The sequence below is a fragment of the Anomalospiza imberbis genome, chromosome 1, assembly GCF_031753505.1.
Source record: "Anomalospiza imberbis isolate Cuckoo-Finch-1a 21T00152 chromosome 1, ASM3175350v1, whole genome shotgun sequence".
NCBI classification, from domain to species: Eukaryota; Metazoa; Chordata; class Aves; order Passeriformes; family Viduidae; genus Anomalospiza; species Anomalospiza imberbis.
The window spans coordinates 45,027,709-45,041,604 of NC_089681.1; positions in this window are offsets into that span (position 1 = coordinate 45,027,709).

Sequence of the window (13,896 nt, forward strand, 5' to 3'; positions counted from 1 at the left end):
ATGGATAACTTCTATGTTTTTTTGTTCTAGCTCATGAAAAAATTGCTTTGGTGAAGTATCGATGGATACTCTTTTAATTCAGCAGATAACAAAAGTAGATGTTCCTTTATTTCTCTACATATATATGTACATAATCTACATATATATGGGTGCTCTTATCTTAATGAAAGTATCTTTTTAGGCTGTAAGAATTTATTATCAGATATATGTGATCTCCCAAAACTACGAGAAAAATGGAAATAGGGGAAAGTGTATTAGGTTTGCACAGTCAAGTTTTGGTAGCAGAGGGGCTACAGGGGTGGCTTCTGTGAGAAGTGTGAGAAGCTGCCAGAAGCTTCCTCCATGTCTGGCAGAGACAATGCCAGCTGATTCCTGGATGGACATACCAAGGCTGGGTCAATCAGAAATTGTTGTGATGCCTCTGTGATAACATATTTAACAAGAAAAATAAACAACCAGACACGTTATTGCACAGTTGTAATTGATGACAGAGAAGAGCAAGGTGAGAACACCTCTGCAGACACCATGGTCAGTAGAGAAGGAGGGTAAGGAGGTGCTCCAGGTACCAGAACTGAGATTCCCCTGAAGCCCATGGTGCAGCCTATGCTAAGTCAGCAGTGTCCCTGTAGCCCATGGACGTCCAGGGGGATGCAGAGATCCACCTGCAGCCTATGGAGAAGACCCATGCTCAAGCAGGTGGATGCTAGAGATGAGAGTGTGACCCTGTGGGAGGCCTATGCTGGAGCAGGCTCCTGCAGAGACCTGCAGAGAGAGGATACAGGAACCCACACAGCAGCAGGTTTCTTGGTAGGACTTGTGACCATGAGGAGGACCCACAATGGAGCAGCCTGTCCTTGAAGGACTGCGCACTGTGAAAGAGGGACCCACGTTGCTTGTGGACAACTGTTGCCTTTGGGATGGAGTTACACTGGAGAACTTCATCGAGGACTGTGTCTCATGGGAAGGACCCCGTGCTGAAGGGGAAAATTTTTTCTCCCAGAGCAGCATAAGGAAGAGTGTAGATGAACTGACAATAACCCCCATCCACTGTCTCTCTGCTCCTGTGGAGAGGGGAACAAGGTAGATCTGGGATGGAAAGAAGGGTGGCAGAAAGGTTTTTAAGATCCATTTTTCTTCTCATTATACTGCTCTTATTTGGCTATCAATAAATTCAAATAATATCCTCAATCCAATCCATTTTGCCTATTATGTTATTTGGTGAGTGATCTCTCCTAGACCTTATATAAACTCGTGAATGTTTGTTATATATTCTCTCCCCTGTCCAGTTCTGGAAGGGAGTGATAGAGTGTCTTTGGTGGGTGCCTGGCATCCAGTTAGGGTCAACCCACTACAGAGAGCAAAACCACAATATAGACAGTGATTACATTTTTTTTTGTGTTCTGATTTTGCATAATGTAATATTCTGTAGCCTTGGTGACTGGAATAGTTTTGGAATAATAGAGGATTAGCATCAGTAGCATTCTCACCCTTGATAATATTCTTTAAAATGTATGTTGTGTTTATAAGAAATTATAAATAGCAATCTTCCAGCAATAGCAAGACTAGGCATGGGTCATTAGCTATATTACAATATAAAAGACTAGATCTTTTCTCCAGGAAAAAGTACTTGAACATTAATCTGGTTGAGCAACTTAATCAATGGAGCATTTTTGTTTTTCTAATGATACTTGGATAAGTTCAGGGCAAAGTAAAAAGAAAACGGATTTTCTTCCTTTTTTTTTTTTTGATTGCTATATTAAGCAAATAGATTTTTAAAAATTCTGGTTGGTATCACTCACATTTTAGAAATACACTTTTCTCATTAATAAAGTAACCTGCTGTTGCCAACAGCTATTGGTAGCCTTACAGTTACATAGGTTTCAGGCTTGGTATTTGTTTCCTGAAGAGTATAATCTGCTGCAATTTTATGTCAGGGACAATGTAACTGATATGTTAATAAAGTACTGATGTTCAGAGATTCATCTGGAATCTTTTTACAGCAGTCTATCCTTATGATTTCAGATATTTGGCCTTTTTATGATGCTGCGCAGGGACACAAGTTGGACTCAGTGATCCTTCCAACTGCATGGATTCCTTTCAATTTCACTTATTCTGTGACTCTGTAATTCTGTGATTACTGTAATTTAAAGCTCACAATGTTAAAGTGTTATCACTTTTTAGTGAATTAGTGAACCATAAACACAGACATTACAGAAGGATTTGATTGAATGATTTGTGTCAGCACATTTCTTATGACATGCCATCAAAAATTTCTTTTACTTTGGTCACTATTTTTCCAGCTTTTCAATATTAAAAATGAATATTTTCCCTCCACATGTTTTCAGTTATCTCCTAAAAATTAATTGGGATCTTTCTTTTGGTCTGTTTTGGTTGTGGGTTTTTTGTAATCTGGTATGTACCTTTTGAGAAGACCCATTTACTCTATGATTAATATTTTTGAGCTCCTACATATTTTTCAGAGTATTTTAATTTAATCTCTTTTTTTTTCTCTGAAAATATTCCTAGACAATTTGGAAAAAAAAAAAAAAGAAAAAGGTTGGTAATTCTTTTCTTTAGTAGTGTCAAAGTAATTAGGATTTTAAGAATGGCTCTAATCATTGTATAGAAGCACAAGAGCTCTGACACACTATTCTTTGCAGATATATCTGAACAATGCTTATGCTCACTGCTTGCCTAACTTAAGACAAGAAAAGAACTCTGGGAACATTAGAGAGAAAAACCTTGTGATGAAGAGGCAATGGAAAAAAGGCAAATGTTGATTCAAACCAATCATTGTGAAATAGTATGTCACTTTATTTTGAATCAATTTAACTGAATTACTTAATGAGGCGTAATGGAGGAAGTCAGTCACGCAAGTGATTCAATTGTTTAAAAATATTGGAAAGAGTAAGGGGAAAATACAATATATTAGGATTTTTAAAGTGAAGAAAGAAAACAAGAGTTAAGAGAGACAATACTGGAAAGTTACCTTTTATGGGAGGATGTGGGCAAGTGAGAGTTTAAATTCTATCTTATCTTAGTGTCTTTCAGTTGTGTCTGCAGGAACTATTTGCTTTTACAATGAAAGAGTGATTTAGTTTCAGGTTTTTCTTACCTTTCTTTGGCTAGTGTCTTGCATGTGATGGCAATTTAGTTTACCAGAAAGGCTAAGCAAAGGCTTGTTCAGTTATGATGGCTAATGGTTCATATAGGCATGCTCTAGAAGTCAAAAAATTAGGAACTGAACAAGAAGTAGTGGAAATACATTGCAGGAGGGGAAAGGGAAAAAAAAACCCTCAATTATTTTCCAAAGAAAAGAAACAAATACATCCCCCGATATTCTCCTAGCTGCATGCCAAAAACATATTTGAAATGTTAAACTATTGTTACAATTTGGGAAGCATGAAAATTGCAAAAGCTGCAAGCTGAAAATGCTACAGATAACAGTGAATCACAATTTAGTGGATTTTCACTCTTTCTACTAATAACTGACAAAGGATGCTTTGATCAAGCAGATTCTGTTGACAGAGACTTTCCACAGCAGACAGAAGCTCTTATCTTCAAGCTATGAAACACAAAAAACATTCATAAAGATCACTTTGAATGCCATTTTCTCTGTATTATGTAAGTTTAGGGATTACTGAGCACAAAAAGGTGTGTGATGAAAGATACAAGACTTGCGAGATATTCTAGTGCACAGTAATTCACTGCATTTATTACCATTAAATTCCACATTCTGCTGGTAAACATTGTTCCCTATTTAGAAGATTTGTCAATGGTTCTAGCAATTTTTGTAAGCAAAAATTGTACTCCAGCAAATGGATTAACCTTAAAACAACAGAGGCTTTCCACATTAGATACAATAGTTCTTTCCCCTCTTAAACCAAAGCTCTTCTTATGGAATATTGCAAGATATTTAGCATGAATTTCATTAACTTACTAAATAGAGAGTGCGGGTCTGTTGCTGGGTAGAAGCATTTTAAGAGCATAGTGCCTTGCTTGTATTTTCAGAACATATTAGGAAACCAATTAAACCAGCTTTTATTTTAGACATTTGTTATTGCTTTCAGTGCTTTTTCCAACACCATAAAATTCTTTAACTAACCTTTCAATATTGAGTATCCCATTATAATTTTACAGTTGGCCTTCCAAATACATTAAAGAAGTTGACAGGGTTATGAATCACAGATTATTTGTCTCTCTCAGACTAATCTATCAAAAAGGATTGAGATGGGGTCTGTATCTAAAGGGCTGGTGTTTCAAATTCAGTGGCAAATTAAACTGTGAGAGTGTGTGATTACCTTACACACACATCCATACTGCTCCTACAGCTGAGGCTTACTTACTCCTAAATCATTGTAGTTTTCAGAACAATGCATTAAAGCTAAATCAGTAATCCTACAAAAATCTATAGCATATTGTATGGATATGCCATTCAGGATCAATACTAACCCAGAGGACTCTTCACTGTCTTATACACAATGATAATCACTGATGACCACGGTATCTCATATCTTACCTTTAGGACTTAGATATCTAAATCAGGATGGCTTCACACATGTTGCTAGCCTTATAACAAACTGGAATTTGTCACTCAAGACTTCATGAAATACAGCACAGATACAACAGCTTTCTTAAAATAATGCAGCTCCTTATGAAAGCAGATCCATTTTATCTTCTGTGACCTCAGTAGTCAATGCCTACAATGTTTTTTCCACTGTCACAGAGATCATTTAATTTTATCTCTTCACAGAATTAAACAGTCAAAAATATAATGAGAAGAAAGACAATACCTAGGTCTTTTTTTATGCTTTTTTTTGCGTCTTATTTGATTTTGGTCTCTTCATCATTTCAGTTTTGCCAATATTGTCATTCAATGACCATTCTTAAAATTATTAGCTCTTTTAAAGTTTTATTTGATTTTTCTCCCGAGTAATGCCAATAATGTAGCTGACAATTGCTTTGAGTATTCATTTCTCTACTAATGCACAGACAATCAGATTCACTGCCACCTTGAGACTCAGCTATCATCAGTCACCTCAGCCTATCAAACCAGTCAATCTACATAATGAGGAAACATAAAAAATCTGGGGTCAGAAAAGAGCTCTTTCTACTTGAAAGCTACAAGGAGTATTCTATTAGAGTTCCTTGCAGGCTTCACCCAGGTACATTCACAGTATAGGTCAAAGAAATGTTTGTTGTGCAGTCCTCATTTGTTTAAACCACTCAGAAAATCTTTTTAAGCTCTGGAGTTTTTTTTTCTCTGTATGTTACTACTAGGTGGTTTCGGGTTATTCACTTAGAATAAATACATTTTTGTGGATTAAAGTAAATGACCAATGAATACCTGAGTAACAGTAATCCTTGACCTGAAATAAAAATTACCCTTTTCTCTATTGAGACAGGTTCTAGGAGGCCTAGATAGAACAGAATATTAAAAAAAACTAGTGAAATTCCCTTTTAACTCCCTAGATCTGATAAAAATTCAGCTGAATTTAAGAAAAAAATTCCCATCAAATATAATAGGCTTTCACAGAAGCTCTAGTGTGAGCAAGAGTTGTTGTAATTTTATATTAATCACAGCTTAACTTTTAAATAAAAGTATAATTTCTGATATTAGCCATGCATATGTGGCAATAATATTTGTTCCTCAGAAGGAATAGAATTTATCCTTTTCTGATATTTTTAAAAGTCTACAGTGCACCTTTTCAAGTAATGGTGAGAAGAATACTAAGCCTCAAAAACTAAAACCAATGAATATTAAGGGAAGGAGGGAGGACTCCTGGAAAAGAAAATATTACCTTTAAAGGATTTCTGTGAAGAAGTAGTCAAATCCTTCCTGCCTGCTGATTCTGAAACTGTCTACAAGATAAGATCTCCAGTTTGAGAATCAAGTCATTTCAACTGCAGATGTATGAAGTTGGTTCAGATAACACAAGCTAATCACTGCATTCACCTTCCTAAAATCACCCTGCCTTTTCAGTAGCTTCAGAACTAATTATCACCCCCACTGAAAACAGAAGACCTTTACTGCTATTTTCATGTAAGTCCATTTCTCCTTTTAGCTCTAGATCCTTTATCTTCTTACATTCCTTAAAGTAGGTAATAAAAATGCTTCAATGTAAAACAGATATCCACATGTACATTGCATTAAATTCATTGCAGATACAGTATACACTCTCAAAAATGTCTATTTTTTTTTCTATTTTCATATGATGAACACCTGCATCTTTTTTACCAACGAAAATGTTTAAAGAGGAAATACAGCTTGCTATACATTCATCTAACTTTGTTTCTGCTTGTATTTTAATAGCAGAATTACTTCTGGATACCTGTTTAACACCATTGTATATGAATCATGTATACATGTATCAAATGTATTTATTAGTTATTTCTGAACCAAGCAGTACACACACAACAGTTCATATAGATATATATATATATATATATATATATATTTCTTTTTCAATATGCTCAATTTCAATATTACATCTTGAAAATGAATTTTCATGACAGAAAAATCTGTTCTACCACTTTCAAAACTGCCAGGTGTTCATGGAAGGGAGGACAATAGTGCCATGCATTTTACAGGCATTAGTAAGCAATTCAATAAGAGTCCCCACAGCCAGATCTGACTGCCTTTCCCATTGGCATTGGTGGGGATTTTTTTCAGTACTTTTATGAGCTTCCTATTGGGAAGAAATCAAATAAAATAAAATCTCAGAAAGATAAGATTCCTTACTCATGACCCTAAAGATATATAAGTAGTTAAGCTTAAAGAACAATGAAATGGCAATTAGTAGACTTAAATTTCAGTGGTGGTCAGTTAACAAAACCTATAAATCAAGGAGTGGTAACCAGATGGATTAGAGAAATGGGAATAATATGGTAGACTTTTCCTAATTTATATGCCTATATAACTGTCAGAAACACATAAGCCAAAATGCCTTACTCAGAAATATTTATTTCATTTGTAAGCTAGAGTAATCCTTTCCATCTCTCTGTTGTCTGCACACCAGCTGAAGAACTGGTTAGAATGTGTGAAATTCAGAACAGATGTTACACTCTTACTGAAGTTCTTTATGGCAAATTTGTTAGCCCAAATTGTAAACAGAAGAAAAACATCACATAAATTACAAGTGATAATTACTGAAGACTCACAAGACTTGTGCAGACTTTAGTGAAAAGAGTAAAATGGAAAGCGAGTGTTTCTGGTGGATTTTGTTGGTTCAGTTTTCAATGGATTTCATCTTACATTACTACCTGCAATGCTAGTACACTTAATGGTATAATAAAACATAATCTGGAAACGTTGTATTTTATAGGGTTTTTTTAATCATGCCATCATTACTTAGACACTGTCATTTCCCTTACAGCATATCAGTAGAACATGAAAAAGGGTTGAAATAGGAAACTAAGTATCACACTTGTATTCAGAGCTCCAGGGAGAGAGAGAGACAGTTTTGACTGATTCACATCCAGAATGTGCCTAGAAGTTTTGATTTTGACAAATATGAAGGCTTGAAAATGAAACAGGAGATTAATTGGTAAAATTTCCATTCCTTTCCAGTGAAAATGCAACTGTGCCTATGTAAATCACTGCAGGCTGGAAAACAGCTTCTGTCTCAAATTTCCCAAGACGTGTCTGTTAGCATGTGACTGTGATCATGCTAACAAGGCTGCACCCTAAAAAGGACTGGAAACAGCTGACACAACCTTAAACAGCTATACCACTTCAGGAGCTGCATATGTTTAGCCACCTTGGAGTGCTGCACTGCTAGCAGGAGTTTGAAATCAGGACTTTCAGAAAAGGCTGAATCCTCTGATGCCACCATTTGTCCACCAATAAAAAAGTACTACTGATATGAATGCCTTTTGCACAATATTATACGATCACAGAATCACATAATGCTCTGGCTTAGAAGGGATCTTAAAGATCATCCTGTTCCAAACCCCTTGCCATGGACGGGAACACCTTTCATTAGAGCAAGCTGATCGGAGCTCCATCCATCCTGGTCTTGAATGTTTCCAAGGGTGAGGCAGCCTCAGCTTTTCTGGGCAACCTGTTCCAGTGCCCACACAGTAAGCAATTTTTTCTTAGTATCTAAACTAAACCTACTGTCTTTCACTCAGACAGAAAGTTAAAAAGAGATACATGCTTCCAATATATAAAGCAACTTCTAGTTTTGACAGCACTGTTTCAAACTAGAGCCAAACATCGAAGTCATCGAAGACTTTGACTCTGCAGTTGCTAGCACTGCACAGCTGCATGCAGAGGAAATACAATTGGAACGGAATGAGTTAAATTACTATTCATGTACCTCATACAGTTATCTGGGCCATTTGACCTGTATGTGCTGTTTTAGTAAATGTGCAGCAGCAAGTCTAACAGGTTTGATATGGGAATCACTTCAAAAATTCAAAGGCATATGTGGTACAGAAGGTCAGACTTGATGATCACAGCAAGTCTATCTGGTCCCAGACTCAGCGAATACAATTGTTTTAACTAGGTGGTTACAAAGCCAGCCTCATCCTTCTTTTTTATTGCTGTATCAATGCAAAACAGTCAGAACCTATTGGTGAATTTGACCTTTAAATTTTCTCGTGTTCTTGTAGTCGCATAAGGTTGATACTACAGTTCCTCATACATCAATCAGTTAAGGTCCAAATTATGTTTCATTGACATCAAAAGGGGTTTTATGGGAGAACAAGTCTATCTTGCCCATGTTATTGATGATACAGCAATTCTGATCACTACAGTGATTTTTGCCTTCCAATAACTTGAAGGGAACAGCATAAGGGAGCACACAAGGAAGTTAAACTCTTAGAGTTTGTACTGGTTCATGCTGGGGTAATTTTCTTCATTGTAGCCCCATAGATATGGGGCTATGCTTTGGATTTGTGACCAAAGTGTTGATAGCACAGAGATGTTTTCCTTACTGCTCAGCAGGGCTTGCACAGAGTCAAGGCCTTTTCTGTTCTTCACCCCGTCTCACCAGTGAGCAGCCTGGGAGTGCTCAAGGAGCTGGGAGGAGACACAACCATGACAGCTGACCAACTGACCCAAGGGAGATTCCGTACCGTATGGCATCATGTCCAGCATATAGAGCCGGAGAAAGAAAGAGAAAAGGGTGGACACTTGGACTGATGGTGTTTGTCTTTCCAAGGCATGGTTATGGGTGATGGACCCTGGCTTTCCTGGTGATGGCTAAACACTTGTCTAATCATGGGAAGCGGTGAATCAATTCCTTTTGTTTTATTTTTTCCTTGGATGGCTTTGCTTTTCTTATTAAGCTGCATTTGTTTCAACCCATGAGTTTTCTCACTTTTACCCTTCTTACTCTCTCTTCCATCTCACCAAGAGGCCTGAGAGAGCAGCTAGGTGGAGTTTAGTTCCCAGATGGAGTTAAACCACAACAGTGTTGCCAAATGAAAGAAAAAATCAACATCCTGCCTCTTACCAGAATTTAGTCCCTAGTTAGAACTGACAACATTTGTATAAAAGATATAGGCAAAAAGAGATGAGTTTTCAAAAATTATTAAAAAGCCAATGATTTCTGTTCTGAACACTAACATCAAGTCTGAATGCTCCATTCCATAAACTACATAAATACCCTTGCTTCATAACTGTTTCCCCAGATATTTTTATTAGATACATTGAACAAAAAAAAGAAAATAAGGAAAAAAAAAACCACAAAACCAAACCAAACCAAAAATAATGCACTTAAATTTTTAGTCAGCTAATTTTACACTACATCTTTGTATCAATTTTTACTCATCTTAGTTGACACCAATACAGACCATATGCCTGTTGCAAGTCAGCTCTATATTGACACTGCCTTTCATCAGTATGTGCTTTAGGAAAAAAATGGAATTAGAAAGATTGTTGTACTAGTTAGCTAATTTGTATAACATATTGAAGATGAAAGTTACAATATATAAGTAGAGTATTATTATTTTTTATTTCATCATCTGCTACGGCCATTTGTCCAATTAAGCAATTACAAAGGAATAACAAGGGAGTGCATAAGGCATAATCACCTTTTTTTATGACAATGTACATTTTTTACTCATGTGATTTGACGAAAATTAACACTGAGATATCTAATTAATGGCAATTCCCATAAGAAAAACTCTAAACAACTTTAAAAAAATAAAGGAGTTTGAAGTTGAAAATAGATTCAGAAAAGGGCACAGATCTTAAATTGTGCCTGTTCTTTGTGTTTGTAAATCTGCTCCTGCCTTGACTGATTTTTTTTAAAAGAAACCTCCTGTTTTCACATTTTCTACATTCAAAATACAAAAGTTCCTTGACCTGTGCCACATTAGTTAAATGGATAGCAGGAAACACATTGCCACAACAGCTTTCCTGGTCTTATGTATGTGCTAATATTTAATCCAGATGTCCATATTGAGCTGTCATATCCAATGGCTTACTTTGACACTAGAGGTTCCAAAGTGCTATAAATTTAGTTGAAACAAAATTGACAAAATCAGAAAGTTTTGACAAAAACTTGATTGACAAAAACTTGATTGACAAAATCAGAAAGTTTCCACAAGTCATCTGATTTCTGTTCAACTGTGTCCTGTCAAGATAGATCCAAAGACCCTTCTTACTTGCATATCTGCACCTAGGGAGGAAGTATGAACAGAGGTCACTGAATATTTCAATGATATGCAAATCTAGATGGCTAGATCTGCCCTTGATGTTGAAAATAATGTTTGCTAGTAAAGGAACAGGTGAAAGACATATTGGATGCAATGCACAAACAGTCAAAACAAGCAAATTACTTGGAGGATAATTACAATTGCTAGAAATGGATTTCCCTTTCTTTCCCCCCAATCTCTCAGTTTTTCTAAAATATTATTCCATTCTACAAAATGCTACAAATGATAAATGAACAAGGTCATTTATATTTACTCTCTGTTTTAAAGGCATTCATACCTTTTTTCTGTAGCTGCAAATTATTACAAGGTTGCTATACACTGAAACTCTGTGTGCTTTAGTATCCTGCATAGAATGAAGCCTTCATACAAAAAGATTGTGTGCCATTATTTGTTGATAAACAAAATATACAGTGGATGCAATGGAATAAGAATTTATGTGACTTTAATGTTTCTCAGCAGCCAGTAAATAAAAACATAATAATATTTCTGATTTGCAATAGTAATTAAAATGAGCACATTTATTTAAAGAAGACCACTCATTTACTGGGAAAGTCTTATACAACATCATTTTAATTTTTTTTTTCCTGGTAAAAAAGGAGAACTAACAGTTAATTTTTGACAGCAGTCAAGTACACAGAGTATTTTTCTCTCTTTGCCCATTTCACTTCTATCTACAGTCTGTTTTCATAGCATGATAATTACACTGGCTTGTCATTGTAAAATGCTATCATTTCATCACAAGAAGAGAAATCCAACTGAGATGAACTGTGAAGAAAAGCACAGAGAAAAGTGCAGGTCATCCATCTCTAATATTCGTAATAACTCCAGCAGTTTAAAAAATACATAGTTTTGAGCTTCATGTGGCAGTCAGTACTTACAGATCTATTTGTTATAAACCATTTTTTTATCTGTTTACTAAATATGTGGCAAATTTCTGGCCTCCTAAGTAGATCCAGAAATGAAGTTTGGTTTTCCTCCTTCTTCTTCTTTTGCCAACTTAAACAACCTTATTGTAGTTTGAGCTGAAAAGAGGTCAGACAGGACTGGCAGTGCCCTGTGTCCAGCAGGTGGAAATACCACATAGTGAAATGGAAAAACAGAGATGTGAAAGGTTCATATCTTTAGCTGAAAAATAGAATAGTCTGAAAGGAAACAACTTGTTACAGTGGACTGTCTTTCTGTATGACTAAAGAGCCCTTAAATATATTCATCTTAAATGTGTGGAGGGGGAAGAAAAGTAATGACTAAATACTAAAAAAATTAAATAAATAATGCCAAAAAACTAATAAAATTAGAAATCTTTTCTGAAAGCTGGGAAAGGAATTAAAACAACAAAAAGAAAAAAAGCCTCTAAATCACAGCTAAAAGGCTTTGGGATAAATCTCGCCTGAAAATTGTAGATGCAAACTGAAGTTTAACAAGAAAAGAAAAAGAAACTTTAGCTTCATAATAGAGTATTTATGTTTTAGCATTCAGGAGAATGTGAGGCTTACTGGCTACATTGTCTATTCAAGAACCTACAAGCTCTTTCAGCTTCTCTTGAGCTCTGGTTCAGTTCACACATATTGGCTTCACTGTTGTTTCCTTTATGTCACAAATGAACAATTTAAGGTTGCTTAAATAAACACCATCAAAACTATTAGCAAAAACTCTTTTAATATCATTTGATTTCTAGAAATAATACCATTTAATATACAGAAAAGCACTGTAACAAAGTTTGATGGCAAGGTTCACTCTATTACTTACTACATGGATGAAACATGCAAACCAAAATCAAATTAGAATGTATTTAAAATATTTACAGAGACACTGAAGATTCTAAAAGATAAGGGAGACCCTTCCATCGACTCATAAAGGATAAGGGAGACCCTTCCATTGACCCTTCCATTGACTCGTAAAGGATAAGGGAGACCCTTCTATTGACCCTTCCATTGACTCGTAATTTGCATTGAGGCGACTTCCTTGATTTTTGGACTTCTCATGGAGCCTAGGTGTGTCTAGGTCCAATCTTAGACTGACTTGGTCAATGGTTTATGTCTAAAGTGATTAGCTACATGTATTTCATTACCATTGATTTATCATACTGTCAGCAAGTGTTGTTATTGAGGGTCTCTCTACCTTGGGTAAGGATAGATCGCAGTCTCAGGTAAGGAATCGCAAACCTTGATAGGCATCCCAGCTCCAGGTGAGAGCATCTGGCATGCAGTCCAGTTGCAATTTGGAGAGAATTCAAGTTGGACTCATCCAAAGATCTGACACTAGTAGAAAAATACATCTGCCACATGGTGCAAACTTGGGAGGAATCCCAGCTCAAAAGGAGACCATTGCCATGCAGCCATATCACCTAGCCAGGAGATCCTGAAAAAAGCTCACTTAAGCTGTTATATTTATGGGATAAAAGGGTTGCCCCATCAAGTTGCATACAACGGGACAGGTATGCATGAGATTCCTTGTGCTAACAACTTTATTTGCTCCTTGACAAACAAATCTTGGAAAAAAACACCCACCATTCATGTGTTAATGCTATGATCTGTGTCCAAACTCGTATGCGTATATGCTCACTGGGTCCCCCTGCTCCACTGTGGGTTTCCTGGAGGAGTTCTGGGCCCAGCTGTGACTCAGGCCTTTACCTCCTTTGGAGACTCTACCAACTCCTGCTGGTTTGACTACAAGGATGGAATGCATCCATCAAACCCTTTAAAGTCCTCAGTAATTTAAAGCACAACACCAGCTCTGCAGGTAATCATTAAGTATTATTTTTTGTGTTTAGAAGTGTGTTTAGAAGCCCATGGTGGGGGCTTAAAAGACCCAGCAACCATACAGGGGTTTTGAAAATTATACCTCTCTCTATTGTCCTTCAGAACTCACAAAATTCACAAATTCAAATCCCCTGTTTACAAACCCACCAATACCATAGCATTTTCTTGCTATGTTATTTTTCAATTTTTTTCTTTTTTCTATTGTGTGAATGTGAATCTAAAGATGTAAATTCTAAAAAGTGAATAGATAGGTACTTTATTTGATAGTTATAAGCAAGAACACCTGCTCATAAAAAATAATTGAGATTGATTTATTTATTTTAAATTCAGAAGCAAAACAGGCAGGAAAATACGTGAATATTTTTAACTTCCATGAAGGAAATCAGACACCAGCAGTGCTAAAAAAAAAAAAGGACATTAGGAAAGAACATATGGATATCAGAAGCCTAGGATTATTTTCAGATAATTG